The sequence below is a fragment of the Oryctolagus cuniculus genome, chromosome 7 (assembly GCF_051225735.1).
Source record: "Oryctolagus cuniculus isolate XC-2025 breed Fujian yellow rabbit chromosome 7, ASM5122573v1, whole genome shotgun sequence".
Lineage (NCBI taxonomy): Eukaryota > Metazoa > Chordata > Mammalia > Lagomorpha > Leporidae > Oryctolagus > Oryctolagus cuniculus.
Window position 1 is genome coordinate 163,224,114 of NC_142873.1, and position 6,957 is coordinate 163,231,070.

The following is a 6,957-nucleotide window of genomic DNA, read 5'->3' on the forward strand; positions in this document are numbered from 1 at the left end:
TCCAGCTCACGTCCCATCAAGCCACACTGTCCAGAAGACCCAGGGGAATACAGACAGCCCAGAAGAGAGAGGTGCTGAACGGCCACGGGCATCTCCAAGACCAGCCCAGGCAGAGCTGTCCCCAGGGAGCAGCGCCCCATGCCTCCGAGGGCCAGGCTGGTCCCCGAGGTGCCTGTCCTCAGTAGCCCTCCGTGAGCCCCTGGCTCCGACTCTGCTGGGCTCCGCACCGAGTGAGCTGTGTCCCGCACTGAAGCAGGCTCCTAGCAGGGCAGGGCTGCGCTCCGGGGCGGACGCTGTGGCCTGCAGCCTGGACGAGCCAGGTCCAAGGCTGGCGAGGAGGCGTGAGGTCACCCACATGTCCTAAATTTAGACCTGACACGTTCAGCCCCTGCCCACCTTCCTGTGAAGTGAGCTCAGCCGTGGCTTCCCGTGAATAACCTTGGCTTTCGACAGCTGACCTCAGTGGCCGTCTCCTGCTGGACAGGGCCTCGAGGGGGGCTGAGGGGATGGCGGGCCCTGGCGAGAGGGCAGAAGGGGGGGGGTGTGTGGCCCTGGGGCCTCGGGCTGCCCCGGCTGGCTCAGGTTTAGCACCAAGAAGCCCCTCCCTGGTGCCCTCACAGCTGAGAACACAGGGACAGGGGTCCCCTAGCACAGGGCTCTCACCCTCTTGCCCCATGACACAGACCCTTCCCCTCCCCCAGACCTTCCCCTTCCCCAAACATGGTCCCCTCCCCCTACACAGACCCTCCTCCTCCCACACACAGTCCCCTGCCTCCCCCACAGTCCCCTCCCTCCCCCCACAGTCTCCCTCCCCTCGAGACCCTCCCCTCCCCGCCTTGGTCCCCTCCCCCTACCAGACACTCCCCTCCCCCCTACAGTCCCCCTCTCCTGCCACGGTCCACCTCCCTGGGGCCCACCCTGCGTCACCTGCTGGGCGGGAGATGGGCAGGCTTGGGAGGCCCGAGCCTCAGCGCCGCTCACGCTCAGAGACCGGCTCCAGGCTTGTCTGTCAGTCAACTTCCTCTCAAGCCACCCAAGCTCTGGCCAGGACAAAGCGAGGGGCTGGCTTTGGGGCTGAAGTGTGGCAGCCGGTGGGTGCTGGGTACAGGAGAAGTGCCCAGCCGGCCGGCTCGGAGCCCGGGTGACCCGTGGGGGAGAGTGTCTGCGGAGGGCGCGGGCGTCTCACGCCCTGCCCCACAGCTCGCTTTGGTAAGCAGCTTCTTGCAGCCGAAGCTGTAAACGTTGTCAGTATCAACATGAAGTCAGTTCTGTGAACCCTAACCCGTGACACGCAAGTAGACGCGGGCTGGGAGCAGGGCATCGCACGCCGTGCCCAAGACCGCCAGGCCACGGGCCCAGGACCAGAAGCTGCGTGCTCAGCCCGTGCTGCTGACCCGGTGGCCAAGGGTCATTGTTCAGGACGCCCAGGTGAGCCTCCCACAGTTCCCCAGGCCGTGCCCATTCCACCGCCACGCTCGGCTGTTCCCAGAGAGCATCACCGTCCTCCAGAGACCCTCTCGGGTTGCTGTTTGGGTTGCTGAAGCCGCTTCAGACCTCTGTTGCTGGGGAAACGGCCTCCTTCGCTACGGCTCGCTCCCCGGACTCATCCTCCAGCCGCTCATCCCACCGCGGTGCTTAGCCCACCTCGCTTCAGCAGGTGGGAAGCCACGGGCCGTGGCCCCTGGCCCCTCTGCTCCCACCTGGGTCAGGGCAGGAGCAGGCTCTCTGCCTCCCAGTTCACCTGAGTTGTTGCTGTCCTCCCTGACGCCCCAGGCGGGTGCCCTGCAGCCAGCACACACAGGCAGCCAGCGCGGAGGCCCCGAGACGCTGGGGAGCAGTGGCCACACCTCATGCTTTGCCATCAGTGGAGCCAGGGCAGGGACCTGCCGCCTTCCTTGGGAAAAGCACTTCGCCTCTCAAAGCAGGCAGGCTTGTTTTAGAAAAAGATTTTATTTATTTATTTGAGAAGTAGCATTACAAAGAGAGAGAGAGAGAGAGAGAGTCTTCCATCCACTGGTTTACTTCCTAAACAGCTGGAGCTGAGCTGATCTGAAGCCAGGAGCCAGGTGCTTCCTCCAGGTCTCCCACGTGGGTGCAGGGCCCAAGCACTTGGGCCATCCTCCACTGCACTCCCAGGCCACAGCAGAGAGCTGGATGGGAAGAGGAGCAGCCAGGACTCGAACCGGCGCCCATACGGGATGCTGGTGCTGCAGGCTGAGAACTAGCCTAGCATGCCACAGTGCCGGCCCCACCAGCAGGCTTTTGACTGTGTGGGCACAGGGGAGGCAGCTCACCAGAGCAATCCGTGCACCCAGCTTTTTCACCCAGAGCCATTTCACGTCAGTCTAAAGCTGTTTATTTAACTCTTAAGCTTTAAAACCTTTCAATATTTATTCATTTTAATGTTTTATTTTTACATATTTTTATGATGTATTTATTTATTTGAAAGGCAGAGTTACAGACAGGCAGAGGCAGAAAGAGAAAGAGAGGCCTTCCATCCGCTGGTTCACTCCCCAGATGGCCACAACAGCCAGAGCTGCGCCGATCCGAAGCCAGGAGCCAGGAGCTTCTTCCAGGTCTCCCACGTGGGTGCAGGGGCCCAAGCACTTGGACCATCTTCCACAGCTTTCCCAGGCCACAGCAGAGAGCTGGATCAGAAGTGGAGCAGCCGGGACTCGATCTGCACCTACATGGGGATGCCAGCGCAGTAGGCGATGGCTTTACCTGCTATGCCACAGTCACCAGCCCCAGCCTTTCAATATTTAAAGCCAAAGCGTGTGTGGCCACTGAGGGGGTGGCTGGGGGTTGCTCGCCCACCAGAAACAGCCAGGTTCTTCTGGAAGGGCATCTGGCTGTGGCCACCAGGTGTGCGACACCTGAGCCCTGGCATCAGTGAGCCAATGCCCGAGAGAATCCCCATCCGGCCCTCGCTCCCCTCCCCCCACCCTTGTGACTCTTCTTGTTCCCGGGTCACAGAGCAGCAGGGCTGCAGCCAAAACCCACCCCTCCCGCTCCCAGACGCCGGTCAGCGCAGTGCAGCCTGCACATCTGCAAATAGCTGGGAAAAGTCAAAGGCAGGAGAACGCTGTGTGATGGGAAAATCGCATGAGCATCCAACTCCAGTCCACAAACAGCTTCCCCGGACCGCGCGACTGGCCTGCGGCGACGCCTGGGCTGGAGCAACGGAGCCCCAGTGTGCACTCTCTGGCCATGCGCTGACCACAGCCACTCCTGGGCTGCAGTGGTAGAGCCCCTGTGTCCACTCTCTGGACATGTGCTTTTTTTTTTATTTGACAGAGTTATAAACAGAGAGAGAGAGAGAGAGAGAGAGAGAGAGAGAGAAAGGCCTTCCTTCCATTGGTTCACTCCCCAAATGGCCAGCATGGCCAACGCTGCTCCGATCTGAAGCCAGGAGCCAGTGCTTCTTCATGGTCTCCCATGGGGTGCAGGGCCCAGGCACCTGGGCCATCCTCCGCTGCACTCCCGGGCCACAGCAGAGAGCTGGACTCGAAGAGGAGCAGCCGGGACTAGAACCCGGCTCCCACATGGGATGCCAGCGCCGCAGGCAGAGGATTAACCAAGTGAGCCACAGTAACTGACCGCAGTTACTCCCGGACTGCAGTGACAGAGCCCCAGTGTCCACTCTCTGGCCATCCACTGACCACAGCTTCCTGCAAATGGCCAACATGCAAAAGGCCAGGACAAGGCTTCCGGTGGACCACGGCCAAAGCTGGGCTGGGCTATGGCGTGAGGGCTGTGCTTATCCTCACGCAGTTCTGCAGGCCAGAAGTCCAAGCTCAAGGTGAGACGGAGCCACTGGTCCCCAGAGGCTCTGGGGAGAGTGTCCCCGCCTCTCCCAGTCCTGGGCACTCGGGGTGTCCCTCACCTCTGGCCACAGGGCTCTGGTCATTGCTGGCATTACAGGGCTGCTCTGTGCGTGCTGCTGGTCCCTTCAGGGTCCCCAGGGGATTGGTCCTGGGCCCCATAAAGATGGAAGAACCTGCGGCTGCTGAAGTCCTTCTAGGACGTGCCCAGCATTTGCCCAGAACCTGCAGAGATCCTTCCGTGTCCGGGAACCCGTCCCCGAAGGCTCACAATGCCCGGTGCTGTGTGACTGTCCTGTGCCATCTCATTTAGCAAATCACGACAAGAAAAACATCTACACGGGCTCAATACAGGCACAATTTAAATGTTTTTTAAGTGAGCATTTTTTCTTTAAATTATTTATTTGAGAGACAGAAAACGGGAGCTCTTCTCTGGTGGTGCATTCCCCCAGTGTCCACTAGCCTGGGCCGACCGAAGCCGGGAGCCAGGGGCTCCGTCGAGGTCTCCCACAGAGACCTTCCCGGGGGCTGCATCAGCAGGAGGCTGGGGTCTCGCACGCCTCACATGCCTGTCCCGCCTGCCTAGGTTCTGGCAGCCAAACACAGTCACCTGACCGCCTGCCAGCCACGCCCCTGGCCAGCCAGGGACTGGAGGATTCTGTCCCCAAGAGATACAGACGTGGCAGCCGGCACTGCAGGAGCCACAGTGAGCAGTCAGAGCTTTCGGTGCCACGGAACGGCACGCCCGGCAGCACACAGGAGGAACGGGGCAAGGGGAGGCGCAGAGAGGGGGCTGGGAAGCCGTGGCGAGCCCACGTGCATGTCCCCCCGTCCCTGGGCCCAGCTCCAGCCCTGGCCACTCAGGGAGACACACGGAGCTCTGTATCCTGACATCATCTTCCCAGCCTGCACCGGGGTGGTGAATTTCTCCTCCCCTGAACCAACATGGCTTTGAGGTCATGATGGCCCATCTGGAGTAGACACTGGAGCTCAAGGGGTTGGATGGGCCCGTGGATGTCCCCCGCCCCAGGTAGCGGCCAGCGTGGCTCAGCCCTGCCTGCCAAAGCTGTGTGGCCTGGGGGCCGCTCCTTCTCCTTTCTGAGCCAGGGAGCCCCTCTCTGGGTCCCTCCAGATGCCCGCGGTGAGCACCCTGTGTGGGGCACCCACAGCCCTGCCGGCTGCCTTCACAACTCTGTCTCCAGCCAAGCACTCAGAGCCTCGTGATTCCCACTCTGCTGGGCGCCTGGGGCCGGAGGAGGAGACTCCAGGAGAGGGGGAAGCTGGGCAGAGGCACAGAGGGAGGGAGCGGGTGCCGGGCCCCCAAGCGTCCTGGCTCTGATGCGGAGCTGGTCCAGGGCCGCGGGCCTCCTGCAATGCTGCTCTGAGCTCCTCCACGCTGGCTTTCCTCGCTGGTGCCTTCCGCAGTGAGAGCCTTAGAGGGAGGCTGGGTGGGTGGGGTTTCCAGGCTCAGAACAGCCAGGTCTGGTGCCGGCGAGGGACTCAGGCCCGGAGACCCTGGACAAGGAGCCGCTTCTGTGTGCAGTGGACCAGCTCCCTGCGTTGTCCCGAGGCACGAGGAGGTGACGGCTGTGCAATCGTCACCCCGAAGAGCGAGTCGTGCCGGCCTCACCTCAGTGCACCGCTCACTACTGCCGGGCACCGCACTCTCTGCTCCCGCAGCCCTGCAGGTGCCCGCTGCCCTCCCCACGGAGGAGGCTTTGCTCTCAGCCCAGGTGCGGGGCCAGTAACGCAGAAGCCTCCTGCACAAGGCGTTCTGTAGCGGGACGGGGTCCCCCGCCGTCCCAGTGGAGAGCAGCCTGTAGGTGGTCTTGCCCCACAGAAAAGGGAGAATCGCAGGTCCGGTCCGCAGCAGGAAGCCTGGGCACCGGCTCCCTCCTGCTGCTGGAGACCGCGTGTTGGCCTCCCACTGAGCTGCAGAGCTCAGGCCCTCGCCAGCCTCCCCCCTTCAGTCTGAGTCAAAAATCACATTTCTTGCTCGCTGGTCCGCACTGTCAAAGTCGCACAGCCAACCTGTGCAGGAGACACGGGGGGCTCCGTGCCCGCTCCATCAATAACCAGCCCCCGACCTAGACTAGGAAAATGTTCTGCTGACAAAAGCAAGCAGGAAAGTGCTGTCCTAGCCACAGGAAGGGGAGGCACCGGCCCCCCGCAGCCTGGTGCAGGCCCGGGCACCTCCCTCTGTCTCAGGTTGGGCTGCCGACAGCCTTGAAGAGCAAGCGTGCACTTCCTCCGGTCCCGAGTGATGCTAGGTGGGGAGGGGGAGGGGAGACGTCTGAATATTCATGGTATGCAAATGGAAGGAAATGAGACTGCCTGGCGGGAGGCTTACCTGTTCTCTCCTCCGCATCCCAGGAGTGGATGTTCTTCCTGGCGACAGGCGCTGTGACAGCGGCGAGGGCGCAGGTGCGGCCAGGCGTGCGGGGACAGCTGTCTTCCAGGCTCCCGCGTCCCACGGGGAGGATCGCGGCTCACAGCGCGTGCCGGGGGCCAGGGCGGCTGGAAAGTCCGCACGAGCAGCAGCTGTAGGCAGTAAGTGGCTTTGGTTCACTCCTGTCACTTGCCGTTTACTTTTCTTTATCACACGTTAAGCCTTGAGACAGGCGTGGGCGCTGAGCTGCGTCTCCTGGCTGCAGGGGAGCCAACACTTAGGGGCCGTGGCCCACACCCGGCACACCTGGCAAACCGAAGGGCTGCCCTGAGGGGTCGAGGTGTGCACTGGACTTGACCGGTGCTCCAAGACCCCAGGGGCGGGAAGCCCTGCGCGGGCGGAGGCTGCTGCCGGCCTCACTACCCAGAGCGCTGCTCCTGCCAGCCCCAGGGAGTCCAGGACAAGCCCAAGGCACAGCTCTCAGCTCTGTGATGGCAGGTCAGGTCGCCAGAACCTGGAGCAGGCGAGGACTCCTGAGCACAGGCGCAAACGCCGGGCACCCAGGAGGGGACCCCCAGGTTCTGGACAGGGGCAGCCAGGGCCCCGGACTGCGCCGGCGTAACCGCATCTGTGGCAGTAGCACTGGCGTGGTAGCACTGGTTGACAGTCCCAATGCCAGCTTTCTCCCCCGACCCTAATGTTCTGTGGCTTCCCCAGGGACGCAGGGTCTGATCACAGCGCGCG

At 62.6% G+C, this 6,957-nt stretch overlaps 1 long non-coding RNA gene across 1 annotated transcript; it reads right to left on the reverse strand.

The window, feature by feature from the left end:
• Window positions 1-2,345: 2,345 nt before the first annotated feature.
• Window positions 2,346-6,468, reverse strand: LOC149125858 (uncharacterized). The gene is made up of 2 exons (XR_016210278.1): window positions 6,175-6,468; window positions 2,346-2,686 (listed from the first exon to the last, which is right to left on the reverse strand). It is a non-coding gene; the product is annotated as an uncharacterized LOC149125858 (long non-coding RNA).
• Between the last annotated feature and the right edge of the window lie 489 nt (window positions 6,469-6,957).